Source organism: Colobus angolensis, unplaced genomic scaffold (assembly GCF_000951035.1).
Source record: "Colobus angolensis palliatus isolate OR3802 unplaced genomic scaffold, Cang.pa_1.0 Scaffold134, whole genome shotgun sequence".
In the NCBI taxonomy this organism is placed as follows: Eukaryota; Metazoa; Chordata; class Mammalia; order Primates; family Cercopithecidae; genus Colobus; species Colobus angolensis.
The window spans coordinates 8,379,054-8,397,523 of NW_012114422.1; positions in this window are offsets into that span (position 1 = coordinate 8,379,054).

Sequence of the window (18,470 nt, forward strand, 5' to 3'; positions counted from 1 at the left end):
AACAAAAAGGAACCCCTAAGTAGCAAATAATTAATATATTAGATTCAATTTGTAGGCAACTCTATGTACTGTCAGTAAATAATAGTAATTTACATAACAAGATGTTTATTTTGTATTTATAAATACTATTGCCAGTGCATCTTAATTTGTCAGTTCTTGGAAGAATAGTTTTTTTAAAAGAGTTTATCAAAATGTGTAAGGAATAAACAAGTTATGTATAGGTATTTTCATTAATTTTAGTTATGATCATTTTAGCTAATACTAATATCTAGTATTAATTTTAATGAATATTAATACCTCTCTTGCTACAATTACTATTTATATTTATGCATATTCTAGTTGTTTCCAAGTGTCTAAAATATATCGTGTTACAAGTTAATAACTCAGGGATTCAATTATTAATTAACGTGACAAAAGTTTATGAGAGCTCTTTAGAATGGCTCACTTCAGGAATAATAATGTAAGACTACGTAGTTATATGTGGCTAACAGATTATTATTATTTTAACTGCTAACAGATTGCTGGATAAAAAATGTATAATTTAACAATCTTTTTGTATTATAAGAATCAAGTGAAATTAGAAAATTATTGATACATATGTGGGATTCTAAAGAAACAATTTCAGTTTGCCTTGAAAAATATGGGTAAGATAAATAAATAAAACCTCAAAGTAATATCCCAAATTTTGGATAACATTTCTACAGCAAATGCAATGCTTATTGTACACAATGACCTAAATATTAATATTTACTATGTTCTAAGCACTGAGCTAAGGAAATAATTACATTGATTATCTAATTTAATTTTTGTCACACCATCAGAGATAAGTAATATTTCCATTTTTCACATGAAGAATCTGAGGCATTCTTAAGATCACTAACCCAGTAAGTGTTGGATCCAGTATTTGAACCTGGCAACCTGTCTTCAGGGCCCACATGTTTACCCCCAGGGTTATGCTTTCAAATAATGACCCTTTCCACTCATATGGCAAGTACTGTGTCTTATAATTGAGTGAAGGTAGAATTTCTCCTTTGTCTGTTCCCCTGACATTGTGTTTATAAAATTGTATTTGTTTTTGCTAGTCTTTTAGCAAATGCTTTATTTCAGACATCATATATATCTTCTGCATCATTAATGCTTTTCATCACATTTAAAAATAGTTATCTATCAAAAATAGGTAAAATTTAAGTGAGGGGGCAACACTAATCATATATGCATATATAAATAATATATTATGCATCATTTATGTTGCTTAGTATGTATTACATACATTGCTTATGTATGTGTATATATGCTTTTACATATGTATATCCATAGACTTTTTGTTTTTTCTTTCTTGTTTTCAAGCTATCACTAGGGTTTGCCAGCATTACAAATTCTCTTAAGATCCCATAGAAGCAGGCTAAGAATTAGATTTAATCTGTCTATAGCAAATATGAAACTGTGAACTTTAAGATTTATGCCCTTTGTTTGTTTTTATAAAATGTAATTGTTCCTTTATTGCACAATAAATGCTTATCAGTGGCTGTATGCAACAGAAAAGAAATCAAATAAATTGGGAAATTCTTTATTTGCCATTATATTTCAAATTAAAAATTTTTAAATCAATGAAAAAACAAGTAAAGTTGATTTCAAAGTCTTCTGAACTAAATTCACCTTGAGGCATGGGGCATTAAAAGATGGTATGAGCAAATCAATAAGAAGTCTATGTTTCAAGCATTGGGACATTGCAGGAGCAGTCCAGATAGAACACTGGCAGTGGATTTACAGAAAAAATAATGCAAGTACACAAGGGAGATCCCAGTAATGGAGTTTACAGTGGCAAATGAAGTTCAGTATCAGGAAAATCTGCTGAGATATGGGGCTAAGAGTAACAGAAAAATTAATTAGGATAATACAATAAATTGTGCTGAACAGCATGTCTTTGTCAGTGTCATTTCGCAGATCAGGCAAACCCTGACTAGAAGGTATCTTAAAGGTAGTAAATGACCCTTAACAGAGTCTAAAAAAGTAGAAGTATAGGCTGGGTGTGGTGGCTCACGCCTGTAATCCCAGCACTGTGGGAGGCCGAGGCGGGCGGATCATGAGGTCAGGAAATCTAGACCATCCTGGCTAACACGGTGAAACCCCATCTCTGCTAAAAATACACACAAAAAAGTTAGCCGGGTGTGGTGGCAGGTGCCTATAGTCCCAGCTACTCAGGACACTGAAGCAGGAGAGTGGCGTGAACCCGGGAGGCGGAGCTTGCAGTGAGCTGAGATCCTGCCACTGCACTCCAGCCTGGGCAACAGAGTGAGACCCCATCTCAAAAAAAGAAAAGCTTCTAGATCTAGCTACCAGTTTCCAGAAAAAAAAAAAAGTAGCAGCATACTGCAGGCATTTATGTGCACTTGTTGCTGGAAGCATGTAACAATCATCGTAGACTAGGTATAGTCAGGTAACAATTAAATAGTTAAGTAGCCCTATTTGGGCTTGTTTTTAATTCGTTATTTCTATTAAAATAATGGCTAGTTTTAATTTTAACTAGAGAAAGATGTTACATTCAAATGTGTTTGTCACATAGGACCTATGAATTACATTGATGTAACTTCATTACTTATGTTTCCAGATCAATGCACTTAAAATGTGTTCTCATACTTTGAAGTCTAGAAACAAAAGAAAGACAATAATGGCTACAAAATAAAGCTTGAGTTTGTTAAGAATCTGACCAAGCTTTATTTTTATTTGTGGAGATCCTATGGTAAAAAACATAAACTAATAAGGATTAGTTAATGCTTGATATGTGTTCATTTGCAGACATACGTTTTCATGAATACTAAAAATATTTGTTATATTGCAGGTACTTTTTAAAAAATACAAAAAACTGCTTAACTCCACAAATCCTTAGAATAAATGAACAGTAAAGCAGAAACTGGCTTTACTGTTCCTGTAGTCTAATCTCAATTCTAAATTGAAGAACCTGGGTTCCCATAATGTGAAGTGACTTGCTCTGAGCTTTAATACCGGTGTCTCATCACAGTGTTCTTATCTCTGTCACACAAAACTTTTGAACTGCTTTAATGATAACATTGTGAATGTTCCCATCAAAATATGTTAACTACTTTAGTTAAGAAGTACATCGTATTCTGGATTGATTATTCCATTCAATGACCACTGTTATTTAGAGAACAAACCTAGCCATTTATTTCCACTGGAAAAAAGAAAATAATAAAAATCAACTAGGCTGTTATTTCAAAGTTCTGGCTTGGTCTGAAATCCTGAATTATAGTAAGTTGTGCTCCTTTTTACTCTTCTGAATCTCTTTTACCATTCAGAACTATTCTTTTTACATATGGTCCTTTCTCCATCAGAGAAGTGGACCTGTGACCCAGATATGGACTGTTAGTGAATTATACCAACACATATATCTTATAATAGGGCATGTTATAAGAGAGAGAGATAAAGCATGTCTTTTCAGAGATTTCACTCTAAGGAATGATTTAGACTTGATTCTGCTGAAAGTAATTTTGATGCATGTGGAGTGTTTTCATGCAAATAAACAGAAATAGGAATAAAGATAGAGATAAAAGGTAAGCAAAGACGAAACTTTTGAAAATCCTGAAGCTCCTGATCCACAATGTCTGAATCCGGTTCTGCTCTTTGGACCATCTAGTCCATTAATAGTTCACCAAACATTTGTGAGAACCTATTACATGGCAGCTATATTAAAATCAATGTCTACACAGCACTGAGGGAAAGAGTCTCTGATGGCTTACATAGTAATGAAAGATTTCATAAACATCATTAGGTAAGATTATAGCAAAAATATCTTGGAAGAAAACAGAAGGCAAGAAAAAGGAATGGGAAGTACTCGTAGGGAGGTGGGACGAAATTATAAACGGGGTCACTGGAAAACATATTTTGATGGGAACGTTTACAATGTTATCATTAACGCAATTCAAAAGTTTTGTGTGACAGAGATAAGAACACTGTGATGAGACACTGGTATTAAAGCTCAGAGCAAGTCACTTCACATTATGGGAACCCAGGTTCTTCAATTTTAGAATTGAGATTAAACTACAGGAACAGTAAAGCCAGTTTCTGCGTTACTGTTCATGTATTGTAAAGTAAGGATTTGTAGAGTTAAGCAGTTTTGCGTATTTTTGAAAAAGTACCCATGTTTCATAAACATCGTTATGTAAGACTATAGCAAAAACATCTTGAAAAAAGAAAAACACAGGGCAAGAAAAATGAATGGGAAGTACTGGTAGGGAGGTTGGATGGAATTGTAAACAGGGTTATTAGAAAAGGCTTATTTTCTAATAACCCTTTCATATTTGGAAAGGGTATCTTTTGAAAAAAAAACCTAAAAATTTTATGGCTCCAGACAGGTGGAGGGTGAACACTGAAGTCAGTGCATCTGATGCAGAGTGAAACAGGTGGGCATTAACTTTATTATTGGCTGCCATTCCTCAGAGGAGTGTAAACTCCACAAGGGCATGTACTTTTATTGCTTTGGTTCACTCCTATCTTCCTAGTCACCACATAGTTGATACTAGCACATATTGTATTTTTTCTTGCACTGGAAAAAAAAGTGAATGACCATTATGATGAGATGATGGCCACTTGCCATGTTGCCATCTCTCTCTTTTCCTCCTCTCACACACACCCACAAAAACACACACACATACAAGTTTTATCTGATAATGAAGACAAGTAAAGGTAAATAGAACTAACTGGGAAGTTGGGAAAGGAGTTCCAGATCAAGCTATACCTAAAAATTGCTTTATCTCCAGTACTTATCAGTTGTATGAGTCCATGAATTATTTAGTTTTTCTGCTTTAACAAATTTGAATTATCTTTCTGTAGCATGGTACTGAATGAATCCTGAGTAAAATACTGGGTATATTTATCCTTAAAAATGACACTTATTTTCAGTTAGGTATTAGTAGTTTACAATTTTAGAGGTCTAATAAATAAACTTTTAACTTTTCCATTGTGTGGAAAAACTATCTGGGTTTGTTAAGAATCTGACAAAGTTTTATTTTTATTTGTGGAGATCCAATGGTAGAAAACATAAACGAATAGACGTTAGTTAATACTTGGTATGTGTTCATTTGCAGACATACATTTTCTATACACTGTAATAGGGGATAAAGTTCATTTTTCTTAACTGATGGAAATTACGACTTAAATAAATTCAAAAGCCTAAAAAGAAATCACTTTTTGATTTTGAGAACTGTCACAAAACATTTTTCTTAAAAGATAGATTTGTACATATTTGTTTTTACTCTCCATTTTACAAATCAGGGGGGTGACATGAGTACAAGGCTCCCATGACAGACATTCTTCTGCTATTTATTTATAACTCTACTGGTTTTCAATAGAGGCTCTAATTATCTCAGACATGGGGGAAAATATCTTCCAATGTCCGCATCTTTTGATTTAAATTCTAGGAAATTCTGACTCATTAAAAATGTTTTCTTTCTTCTTTTAGGTATTTTATAACTTTTTGCCATGCTGAAGTTTTCTTACGTGATATATACCATGATCTTTTATTCTAGTATGTGTTTTATCAATTTGCCTGGGCAGTCAAATATTCACAACACGGAGTTGGTGATGTCTACATTCTAAGAACTTGAATTGATGATAAAACCAAATGTAGGAAATGTTGTTTTAGTTTTAGAGCAAAATATAAGAGATGTGAGAAGTAGTCTTTGAGTCTTTATTTCAAAGATCAATAGCTCTCTTATTTTTAAAAACAATAACCAAAAGGGTGGAGGGAGGGCAGTTGCATCTCTAACAAGTAACTAAGAGCTTTTCTTCATCCTCAGTAAGCGTTTTCTGGACTAAACTACTGGTTTCGAGGTAGCTGAAGGTGAAGTACAGATTAGTAGAAACCCAGAAGCGATGCTCCAGGAAAAAGCTGAGGATAAGAGTCTCAGGTTTGAGAAGCAAAGAATTCTTTAAGCATTTTATGGGTCTCAGATTCTGGAAAATATTTTTCTGGACTGGCTAAGCACTTTGATCTGTAAGCAAGAGACTTGGAATGAAGGCAACAATATGTAAGAGAGGGATTAAAGGACTTATAAATCTCCAGGTTTCCATATGCAAATGTCAACATTCATACTTGTGGTATAATTTTTAAATGGTTTATATAAAATATTTTGTAATCTATACTCCCAAATCCTTCTGATAAGACCTCAACTATTGCATTCCAAGTATTCATGTACATTTCTTGCTTACCTATGTGTGTTCATAAACATTTTGATTCCAAAGACTTCACTCATCTCTACCTCTACGAATTTAGCGCCTGTGCTTGCCTAGATCAAGCACTCAGAGAAGATAAATGAATTAACAATAAGCAAATCTTCTTCAAAAAGCAACTGCTAGAATGGAAGATGCCATAGTCTTACAGTGAATGGGCTTTTGTCCAGAACTATAAAAGCATCAAACATAGGGAGAAACCCTAACAAATTGTAGTTTTTATTATCCATCTTCAAGTAAAAGCAGAACTGCAAAGATGGAGAAAATATTTTTTTAATTCTTAACATCAATTTCACAGTGCATTAAATAAAGTTAGTTACCATTCACCTAATTGAACATTATTTTACATAATAATATTAAAATCAGTGTATGTGAAGTAGCTGCATACTAATACATTTTTATGAAAATTACTCAGAACAGATTTTATTTAATGGGCAATGCTAACTGGCTCACAATATATTAATTTATAATACCTGAAACAGAAACAATGCTTAAACATTAAATTTTCTCACTCACTGATATACATATCAGGAACATATACATAAACACACATGACTATGCACATGTTTATGCATACATACAAATACATATATAGTGTATGCATGTGTGTATCCATATGTGTATATATGTATACATATATGCAAAAGAAAGAAAAAGTCTGGATCAAGGCATATTGCAATCTATGAGAATCTATGAAAATTATTCATTAATGTAACAAACTATGACTAAAAAGCAGGAATAAAATCTCATTATTCATTTGGCACTCAGCACATACATTAAATCTAGTCTTTAAGGTTTATAGAGTTTCTAGTATTGGTAATGTGCTGATTTAAGAAGACACATATCTTTTTCAGTATGAATTTCTGTAACCTTCTTGTCTAAGAATTCCTGATTATAGCCCTGATATTGACATTTTGTGAAGTAGCAACTAACTTTTTGGAAATACCAGTATAGTAGTTCTAGAGTCATTAAGTTGACAGAGAACACTGTAAATTATAATATAGTGATTAATTATAACCCTGATTTTCCTGATAAATTAATTAAATTAATTTTAAATATGTTATAGGTTAATGATAGACAATTACAATTATAAGGCTTTTTATGTGTTACACATATTAAATTTGTCCCTACGTAAATAAATTGACCTATTTATGTGTATGTGCCTATATAGATATATATTATTTATTAATAAAGTTATTTTTAATATTATTTGCTATATTTATCTTCTAAAACTGCAACTTAATATTTAGTCTAGCATGATATACTTTTACTTAATTGTCAGAAAGGCCAGAGTTTAAATCTTGGCTCTGCCCTTTGCTATCAGAATCCTATAATACACTCAGTAAAACTGTTGAATAATTCTTTTCAAATCAATTAATTTTTCTGTACCTTACAAAAGGAGGGCACACATTCTTCTCATGTACACATGAAGTACATAAAAATTATGTTCACCAAAATGGCAGAGTAGAAACAATCTGGCTTCACTCTTCCTCAAAGGAAACCAAAACCAAATATACAGTGCCAACATTATCACCAGCGATATCCGTGTCTAAAAGCTGAGGATCATATAATCCCCAGGGCCACTGAGAAGTGAAAAACTCTGAGAAGATTTTAAGAGAAATCGACTTCTGTGTCTATCATGCCCCTTTCCCAAGCTGTCAGGTACCATGTAAAAAATACCTCTTGGAATCACGGTTTCTACACTGGAAAAAGATTAAAGTGAATAGTCAACTTTCTCACCATTTTGGGTTCTTTCAGAGGAAAAATGTCCCTGTTTCAACTCACAGGAAGCAATGATGAGTGTCTGAAAATAGAGAAACTGCTGAGGCAGCTTGATACAAAGAGAGAAGGCAAGACTTGCAACCCTTGCCTGCTAAATGCGCTGTTTATCTAAGCCAGAGGCGATGTCAAATTAGAGTGGCTGCTCAGTGACAACACACTGTAATAGGCGCATTCTATGAGCACCTGAGCATGAACTCTAGCCAGACTTCTCACGTAACCAAGGTATCGCCTTTGTAATCCCCGCCATCTGGAATGGGCAGCGCTGCAAACAAACCTGTGCTTAAAATGCCATCTAGAGCTGAATAAGAAACAGTAACCTAGGGTAAAGAGGATTCAACCTACGAATTGAAAAAAAAAAAAAAACTCTAAGGAAACATACCCCAGTGTTACAGTAGGTAACCAGTCAAACCATGAGTAGGGCAGGAGAGGGGCCCCTGACCTCCAACAGGAATGTCAGGCATCGATCAGGTGATTGTCTGCTAAACTTTCTCTATAAAATAATAATTAAGTCCCAGCTGGTGCCAGGGAAAGACAGTCTCCCAAAAGGTAGAATAAAACTGAAACTGGTGATCAGCAGCCTCCTGATGAGATCTCAGAAATTGGGCGAGTGGACTCAAACATGCACACTACCTGGCAAAATGAAAGAGTTTAAGTGGTATATGATCTTCCTGTAGCAATGCTAGGCTAGTAAGGGAAGAAAGACTCAAGTGAGCATGTATACAACTCCAGTAAATACACTGCATTTGTGGCTCCTCCCAAGTGCTGGCAGGATGCGGTGCATGCAGACAGTCCACCCCAAGTGAAGAATCAGGGGAAAAGGGACGCCAGACCCCGGAATAATGGACACATGTAAAACCCAGAGTCAAAGGTCCAACAGTGCACTTGATATCTCAAGTCGCCTGCTTGGCCCTCTTCCAAGGGTACTTCATTTCCTTTCATTGCTGCTCTAAAGCTTATTAATAAACTTTCACTTTTGCTTTAAAACCTGCCTCAGTCTTTCACTTTGTCTTATGCCTCTCAGTCAAATTCTTTCTTCTGAGGAGACAAGAATTGAGGTTGCTGAAGACCCATACAGATTCCACCATTAACCCTGGAAAGACCAAAATAAGTGGACAGAGAAGACTGAAATAAAAAACTAATCTCTCAATGTGATGACACAGATGTATGTCCACCAGAAAAAGATGGCAAACAGGGAAACATGACCTCCCCAAATGAACAAAGAAAGAAGCCAGTAACTGACCCTAATGAGACACTGACATATGAGTTCTGAAATCAAAATTCAAAATAGTCTTTTTAAGTAAACTCAATGAACTACAAGATAACACAGAAAAGCAGTTCAGAAATGTATCAGAGAAATTTAACAAAGACATTGAAACTTAAAAAAAAGTGAAAATTGTGAAACTGAGAAATACATTTGCTGAGGTGAAAAATGCATTAGGGACTCTTAACAGCAGAATGGTTCAAGCAAAAGGAAAAAGACAGACTATTTGAAAATATGGTTAGTGTGAATTTGTTCTTGTCACCATGATGTTAGCTGGTTATTTTGCAGACTTGTTGATGTAGTTGCTTCATAGTGTCATTAGTCTTTATACTTCATTATGTTTTTGTAGTGGCTGGTAAGAGTTTTTACTTTCCATATTTAGTGCTTCCTTCAGGAGCTCTGCCAAGGCAGACCTGGTGGTGACAGATTCCCTCAGCTTTTCTGAAAAATATTTTATTTCTCCTTCAATTATGAAGCTTAGTTTGGCCAGATATGAAGTTCTAGGTTGAAAATTATTTTCTTTAAGAATGTTGAATATTGTCCCTCAATCTCTTCTGGCTTGTAGGGTTTCTGCTGATAGGTCTGCTGTTAGTCTGAAGGAGTTCCCTTTATAGGTGACCTGGCCTTTCTCTCTGGCTGCTCTTAACATTTTTTCCTTCATTTCTACCTTGGAGAATCTGATGATTATGTGTCTTAGGGTTGACCGCCTCATAGATATCTTCCTGGGGTTCTCTGGATTTCCTGAATTTGAATGTTTCCTGAATTTGAATGTTCCTGTCTTGCTAGGTCAGGGAAGTTCCCCTGGATAATATTCTGAAGCGTGTTTTCCAACTTGGTTCCATTCTCCCTGCTTCTTTCAGGTACTCCTATCATCATAGGTTCAATCTTTTAACATAATCCCATAGTTCTTGGAGGTTTTGCTCACTCCTTTTCATTCTTTTTTTCTCTCTAATCTTGTCTACCTACCTTATTTCATCAGGATATTCTTCAAGCTCTGATATGCTTTCTTCTGCTTGGTCTATTTGGCTATTGATACTTGAGTTTGCATTGTAAAGTTCTCATGTTGTGTTTTTCAGATCCATCAGGTCATTTATGTTCCTCTCTATACTGGTTATTCTGATTGATAGCTCCGGTTATGTTTATCATGGTTCTTAGCTTCTTTGCAATGAGTTAGAACACAATTTTTTAGCTCAGCCAAGTTCATTATTACCCATCTTCTGAAGCCTACTTCTGTCAATTCATCCATCTCAGCTGCAGCTCAGTTCTGTGCTCTTGCTGGAGACATGCTGTGATCATTTGGAGGAGAAGAGGCACTCTTTTTGAGATTTGACATTTTTGTTTTGATTCTCGACTTCATGGACTTATTTACCTTTGATCTTTGAAGCTGCTGATGTTTGGATAGAGTTTCTATGGAGTCTGTTTTGTTGATGTAACTGTTGCTTTCTGATTGTTTTTCTTTTAACAGTCAGGCCCCTCTTTTGTAGGGCTGCTACAGTTTGCTGGGGGTCCACTCCAGACCCTGAATAATTAAAGCAATCCTGAGCAAAAAGAACAAAGCCCCATTAAAAGATGGGCAAAGGAGGTTAACACACACTTCTCAAAAGAAGACATTCATATGGCCAACAAACATGAAGAAAAGCTCAACATCCCTGATCATTAGAGAAATGCAAATCAAAACCACAATGAGATACCATCTCACTCCAGTCAGAGTGGAAATTATTAAAAAGTCAAGAAACAACAGATGCTGGCAAGGTTGTAAAGAAATAGAAACACTTTTACACTGTTGGTGGGAATGTATATTAGTTCAACTATTGTGGAAGATGGTGGCGATTCCTCAAAGCTCTAGAATGAGAAATACCACTTGATCTGGCAATCCCATTACTGGGTATATTCCCGGAGGAATGTAAGTCATTCTATTACAAAGATACATGCATGCATATGTTCACTGCAGCATTATTCACAATAGCTAAGACGTGGAATCAACCCAAATGCCTATCAGAGATAGACTGGATCTAGCAATCCCACTACTGAGTATATATTAAAAAGAAAAGAAACAAATATATCAAAGAGATATCTGCATTTCTGTGTTTATGGCAGCACTAGTCACAGTAGTCAAAATATGGAATCAACCCTTGTGTTCATCATCACATGAATATGTAAAGAAAATGTAGTATATTTACATGATGGAATATTATTTAGCCATAAAAATGAAATCTTTTTTTTTTTTAGAACAATATGGGTGAAAGTAGGGGACATCATATTTAAGTGAAATAAATAATCTCATCAAGGAAAGATAAATATTGCATATGCTCACTCGTATGTGGAAGCTAAAATGTTTATCTCATGGAGATAGAGAATAGTATAATAAACATCAGAGGCTGGGAATGATATGTGAATAAGAAAGGATGGGGAGAAGTTGGTTAAGGGACACCAAAATGCAGTTAGATAGAAGGAACACATTCCAGTATTTGATAGTACAGTAGATAAATTACAGTTAGTAATTTATCGTACATCTCAAAATAGCTAGAAGAGAACATTTTGAATGTTCGCAATGTGAAGAAACGACAAATGTTTCAGGCAATGAATGTCCAATTACCCTGATTTGACACTGACACATTGTATGCATGTATCAAAATATCGCATGTACCCTAAAATATGTACAATAATTTTGTATCAATTACAAAGCAAAAATGCAGGAAAATTCAAATAAAAATATTAGAATCAGCAAGAAACAACAAACATAGATGAATATTACTGACATAATATTATGTGTTAAATATATAGATAGTAAGCAAAGAATGTCAACATTATTATTAAATAGTAATTGATGAAAAACATTAAAATATATAAACTATAGGTGGCAGTAAGTGTGCAAATTATGACTGTGGGACATTAATCAAGACCATTAGTAGTAAGTTCTATACAACTGTGGTTCAATTAGAACAAAGAAAGAATGAGAATTTGGGGGTTGTAATGGGATACAGAGATAAGTCTAAATGAAAAACAGAGACAAAGAGAAGTCACTATGATTTCTGAATATACATGTGGAGGTATGCAATAGGTAGTTAATTCATATGGTATCATGGAATGATAAAATAATATTATTTCTGTTTCGCACTGTATGACCACTGAACATGTCTAAATATGTGTATGTTGGTGTTTGCCGATATAAATACACGCATTTAAAAGACTTAATGGATAGAGCGATATTATCCTACACATATGTAACAATTTCCAAATAGTGTAGAGAAAATATTAATGAAGTAATATTTGAAAACTCATTAGATGAGAAGTCTCTATGATTGAGGAAAGATATGTTTGTAAAACAAAATTATATTGTGACCTAAGAAAAAAAAGAAACATAAATTTATAGTCAGATACATTATAATGAAATGCAGAAAAACAATGAACATTCTGCTTATCCAAAAATAAATGTTGAGTGAACTAATAGCACATAGTTTGCATCTATGAAGTTAGAAACACTATATGTCTTGCAATGCTGAATAATATTATCACATTGGAATTTTACAAACAGATAAAACATCTTGAAAGATTGAGGCCAAAAGAAACACATTTTTAGAAAAGTGACATGAGCATTTACCAGGCAAAAATACTTAAAAATTATTATTGTAAAACTCACTTAAGGAGACAACAAGTTAAAGATAAATTTGACACACCAAAACTGATATAATTTATTTGTAAATTGCATTTATTATTGAAAGTAAAGTAAAACCAAAGGAAAAAAAATTGAAAACTAGGAAAATACAATTAACTTTCCATATATATGGGCTTCATACCCATGGAGTCAACCAAATGCGCATAAAAAAATTTGGAGGAAAAAAATGGATGGTTACATCTATGCTAATTATATACAGACTGATTTTTCTTGTCATTATTTCCTAAACAGTACAATATTACATCTCTTTACAAAGCATTTACATTTTTAGGCATTATAAGTAATCTACAGATGATTTAAATTATACAGGAGGATATGCATAGGTTATATGAAAATACTATGCCATTTTACATGTGGGATTTGAGCATCCATTTTGATATTCACAGGGAATAGTCCTGGAAGCAATTTCCCACAGATACTGGCAGACAAGTATACTTCAATATTGACATTTGTCATGAAAAAGATAAAAGTATAAAATAAAATCAGGACTGCTCTCAGATACCAATAGTCAAATACACAATTCCACTGGCATATGTTTCTCCATTTTAATGCACCAAATTTAGATCACTTTTTGACAATATTATTTCATCCTCCCTCTTAATTTCATCTGTCAATATAATTTTATCACACATTTTTTACTTAAATCAGTATCAAATATGAATATGTAAAAATTTAAATTTAAGGATCAAATAATGAACAATTTTTGTATTCATACAATTTTGTCCTTAATTATATCAGTTGGCTAACTTTTTCATTGCTTTGACTTTTATGTACCTAGCACCATATATTTGGCATACTTCCGTAAACAGATCTTGTTCAAATACTAACACCTCAGATATTCATTTTTTGTTCCTTCCTTTCCTCTTGGGGCTGCCTCTCTTGTTGTTACATTGGGTTATTCCCACATTGGATGAAATAACTCCCATCTGGTCCTTCCCTTTGACACTTTTCTGTATTAGATTACATATCTTCTCTCTTGTTTCCCACCCCCGCCTTACATTTCTGGAGAACAGCTTCCAGTAATTTTTTAAGAAAGAAGACAGTGATTTGGTAGGTAAAATATTGAGCCCCGGTGTGCTTCAAAACAACTTAATTTTTTCTTTGTATACATAACTTGCATATTTCCCTAGAACATGGAAGTATTTTATTATTTTATAAATGTTGCCATTGAAAATCTGATACTGCCTCATTCCTGCGTGGGTGATTTATTGTGTTTCTCTGTGTATGTTTCTTTCTTTTCCTTTATGAGATATTTAAAATCGTACTTTTACCTGGCATTCTAAAATTCCACAATGGTGTGTCCTGTTTTGTATCATTTATTTTATTGAACTGGGCTCCCAGTGTGTATTTTCACTCAGAAAAGTCGTATCTTCACAAATAGATAAGTGTTTATTCATTTGTTTTAGTTTCCACTTTCATGTTATAAATGAGTTGAGGCTTGATGATCTATGTAAAATACTTAATGATTAATAGTGAGAATTTTAAATAACTGGTACCATGCCCTTTGTGCATGGAAGAGGTTAATCAGCCAGTCGACACTAATAGATAATCTGGTGATAGTTTGCCATGCTATTCAACTTGGAAACCTAAGGGACAGTGTCTGGAGCTTTTATTCTTCTAGGCCTATTGAGTTTTCCAGTGGTAATACATGAATCTATTATGGGGAAGGGTAGGATTGGGAAGACATGTGTATTATCAGAAATCTGTGAACAACCTGACTGAATGTTCCTTGGGACTCTTTTCTTTAGTCACCTAAGTTACATTATGTCTATATTTGGCCAAATTAGGTCTTATATTTTATTTTCCTAAAAGTGGAAAATCCCATCCATTATTGTCACTTTCCTTATTCTCTTTGTCCCTGTGAATTTACAGCTTTTTATATGTCATTTCTATCATCGCAACACGACTGCATTAAAGAAAGAAGATAAACATAAATGGTCAATTGATGATGTTTCATCATTCAGTTGGCATAAAGTGTAAGAAAGTTCATATTTTCTTTTTCCTAATGGTGATATAAGCCTTGTTAGTGTAGACAATTGACATCTAAAATGTCTTTGAAAGTAATTAATTATTTGACTAAGCATGTATAGATATCTTAGATAAATTAAGTAAAAGTACTTAGGATTGACACTGAAAATAGTAATTGACAGGCCAATTTCAACCTAGAGGGCTGATATTATTAAACAGTTTTCAATTGAACTTTAACTCTGTCCTTTTCATATCTTATCAGTAGATGGGTTAAGATAAAAAGGCACAATAATAAAAATTTAGTATGACCTGAAGCTTGTAATGAAAATTTATATATCAACTGAAAGATCAAGTTGCAGAAAGACACATCATGAAGTAAAACAATGTGCCTAGACCATAAATATAAAATTTAATGAATTGAAAGTATTTCTTAATGTAAGTTAAATAATTGAAGAAATAAAGCACTTAAGATCAATGGATTGATAACAGTTCATGTAAAATGACATGAGGATTTTAATTGGCCTCTTTAAAAGGAAAGAGAACATATTTCCACCGCACAATAATAATAGAAACATATTTCTATTTCTCACTTTGATAAAATAACTTATACTGGAATTGCCATTCCATACAACACAACTATAAAGCTAGATAAACTATATCAGGCACTTCTCACAGTCATTAGGCAATAAATAATACATGACTCTGTTTTTTGAAAGAGGAGAAACACACAATTTAAGTTTTACACTTGATTTGAATTTCCACCCAGGACCTTTTTTTCTAAACTGTGGTACAGGAAGGTGGAGCTAAGACAGAGTACAGCACACTTTTTTGAGATGGGTATGGGGGAGATCAGAATTTGAAGATAATAAATCACCTGGAATGAGGATTGGTATAGGGTAGAAAGAAGTTGTACAGAGTGGTGGGTTAGCTGTTGATCCTTGACTGCATGCAAAGGGTGATATTCCATATCTCCTGAAAAGTCCTGCGATCCTTAGAACTGATCAGACATAGCTGACTAAAGCCCAAATTAAAATAGATTAGCTCTAACAAAGAATACAACCATCATTATTGGATCAAGTGAATTTGTAAAAATTAACTGTCTGCCAGAACAAAATTAAACAACCCTTAAAAGAATGCAACATATTCTAGACTTTTCACAATATATAAACCATAATGTACAGCATACAATAAAATATGTGAAGAAGCAAAAAAAAAAAAAAAAAAAAAAAATGACCCATAATCAAGGTAAAAGAAGTCAATGTAAGAACCAAGATGACATACAGGTTCAAATTTTTAGGCAATTGTGTAATACACACGTTATATGTATGTCAAAGCATTTAATACACAGATGAGAAAAATGACCAGATGAAATATTTCAGTCTCAGCAGAAGAATTGAAAGTGAAATAAAAGAGTCTGGGCACAGTGTGGCTCATGCCTGTAATCCCAGCACTGTGGGAGGCCGAGGTGGGAAGATTGCTGGAGCCCAAGATTTCAAAAGTAGCCTAGGCAACAGAGTGAGACCTCTTCTTTACAAAAAAATTTAAAAATAGCCAGGCATCGTGGTATGTTCTTGTGATCCCAGCTACTTGGGACGCTAAAGTGGGAGGATCATTCGAGCTGGGAAAGTCAAGGCTGCAGTGAACTATGATCCCATTATTGCACTCCAGCCCGAGCAACAGAGCAAGACCTTGTCTCTAAGAAAAAAAAATTAAAAAGAAAAATCTAAAATAAAAAATTACGATATGTGACATTGATATATTAAAATGGAAAGAGCAGAAGTTTGAAGATGACAGAAGAAAATATTAGTTAATGTACAAAAAATAACAGAAATTTCAAAATCTGAAGATCCAAACAAAGGCTTAAATTAAAAAATAAAAAGAGAGAGCCAAATGACATGTGAGACAACCTAAAACAGTCAAATATATATGTAAATGATTTTACAAAAAAAGAGAAATAAGAATGATTTCTCTCATTTCAAAAATGCAATATTTTTTAAAATTTCAAAAATGCAATATTTTTGAAAAGGTAAATGTCAATGATGTCTCAAATGTAGTGGAGCATAAATTGCGCTATGGTTTGAATATTTATGCCATCCAAAACTCATGTTGAAATTTAATTTCCCTTGTAACAGTATTAGGAGGTGGGATCTTTAAGAGCTGATAGGTCATGAAAGTCCACCCTCATGGGCGGGATTATGAAAGGTCCAGTTCAGCCCCTTTTTGCCTCTTTGCCCTTTGCCTTCTACCATGTGAAGATATAGTGTTCCTCCCCTCTGGAGGATGCAGCAAGAAAGGGCTTGTCAGATTACAGTACCTTGATGTTGGACTTCCCAGCCTCTAGAACTGTGGGAAGATACTTTATAAATTATCCAGTCTCAGGTATTCTACTATAGCAGCACAATTGGACTAAGGCATCAACCTACTTACGTAAGTTTTGTGAACTCAAAAAAAAAAAAAAAGAAAGAAAGAAAGAAAAAAACCTCTAAAAAATTACAAACAAATCACAAACCCTAGATATATTATTATAAAATTGCTAAATACCAAATTTAAAGTAAAATTATTACATGTAGCCAGAGAATAAAGATTTAATATGTCTAGGGTTTGTCAGCCATTTAAATGCATGACTATATCTTAATTAAAGAGAACATAGCACTCCCAGAACTTTACTAGCAATCTCTAGTACTTTATTTTGTTATCCACAATTTAAAACTACTCTTCCTTGAGGCTCCTTTCTTCTGACACAGCAGGGATAATAGTGCTGGGTCACTCTTTCATGATTCGGAACTTCTCTAATGAACAATCTTTGCTCACAAACTGCTTGCCAAGCTAGTCAAGACTTTCTTAGAAATCTCCTGCTGTCTAACGTTCATCTTACCTAATTCTTTTTCTCTCTCTTTTCACATGTCAGACATGTATTATGGTCTATAATAATAAAAGTCTTCATCTATGAGCCACTCGGTCTTAAATTATTCTTCCTAGGCATTTCTCCCACATAATCTCTTAAATGCCCATTTCCTGTTGACATACGTTTTCCAGAGACCCAAACTGGCACAGGAGAACAAACTGAATTTTCATTAGAAACAATGAAGATTGGAAGATAATTGAGTAGTAGATCTAAGATGATAGTATCTCTGAAATCAATTCATTCAGAATAAATTGTCTGAAATATTATTTAATAATTAAATTGATTTGAATTTTATACATTAAAAAACAGCATACTAAAAAAAAAAAGGCTGAGTAATCAGCAGAATTATACTAGAAGTATTGCTTAAGCAACACTCCTTAGAAGGAAAATGACGTGATTTGAGAGACCAGATGTATAAGGACTGAAAAGCCTAATAAATCTTAAATATGGTAATCAATACTAAAAATATTATGAAATATTGTCTTTATTTTAAAGATAATAAAAATTTTAAAAATAAATGAAATATAAAGCATACCTAAAATTGAGAATATTTAAAAATCAAGTTAGTTTTTGAAGAGATTCATAAACTTTTTAAGCCCCCAAAAAAAGTAATGAAAAATTATTTAAAAATA